Source organism: Leptonychotes weddellii, unplaced genomic scaffold, assembly GCF_054177405.1.
Source record: "Leptonychotes weddellii isolate Sample4059 unplaced genomic scaffold, ASM5417740v2 HiC_scaffold_44149, whole genome shotgun sequence".
Lineage (NCBI taxonomy): Eukaryota > Metazoa > Chordata > Mammalia > Carnivora > Phocidae > Leptonychotes > Leptonychotes weddellii.
The window spans coordinates 1-843 of NW_028010939.1; the positions used below are offsets into that span (position 1 = coordinate 1).

Sequence of the window (843 nt, forward strand, 5' to 3'; positions counted from 1 at the left end):
TCTACAAGATTTCTTCAACGGGAAAGAACTGAATAAGAGCATCAACCCTGATGAGGCTGTTGCTTACGGTGCAGCTGTCCAGGCAGCCATCCTTTCTGGAGACAAATCTGAAAATGTTCAAGATTTGCTGCTGTTGGATGTCACTCCACTTTCTCTTGGCATTGAAACTGCTGGAGGAGTCATGACTGTTCTCATCAAGTGTAATACTACCATTCCTACCAAACAGACACAAACCTTCACTACCTACTCTGACAACCAGCCTGGTGTGCTTATTCAGGTGTATGAAGGTGAGCGTGCCATGACCAAGGATAACAACCTACTTGGCAAGTTCGAACTCACAGGCATACCTCCTGCCCCTCGTGGCGTTCCTCAGATTGAAGTCACTTTTGATATTGATGCTAATGGTATCCTCAATGTCTCTGCTGTGGGTAAGAGCACAGGAAAAGAGAACAAGATTACCATCACTAATGACAAGGGCCGCTTGAGCAAGGAAGACATTGAACGCATGGTCCAGGAAGCTGAGAAGTACAAAGCTGAAGATGAGAAACAGCGAGACAAGGTGTCTTCCAAGAACTCACTTGAGTCTTATGCATTCAACATGAAAGCAACTGTTGAAGATGAAAAACTTCAGGGCAAGATCAATGGTGAGGACAAACAGAAGATTCTTGACAAGTGCAATGAAATCATCAATTGGCTTGATAAGAACCAGACTGCAGAGAAGGAAGAATTTGAACACCAGCAGAAAGAGCTGGAGAAAGTCTGCAATCCTATCATTACCAAACTGTACCAGAGTGCAGGGGGCATGCCAGGAGGAATGCCTGGAGGCTTCCCTGGTGGTGGAGC

The 843-nt window shown here is 45.7% G+C and overlaps 1 pseudogene; it reads left to right on the forward strand.

Annotated features, from left to right (window-relative positions):
* The first annotated feature begins 4 nt into the window (after nucleotides 1-4).
* On the forward strand, nucleotides 5-838 carry LOC145719434 (heat shock cognate 71 kDa protein pseudogene; annotated as a pseudogene).
* Nucleotides 839-843: the final 5 nt, after the last annotated feature.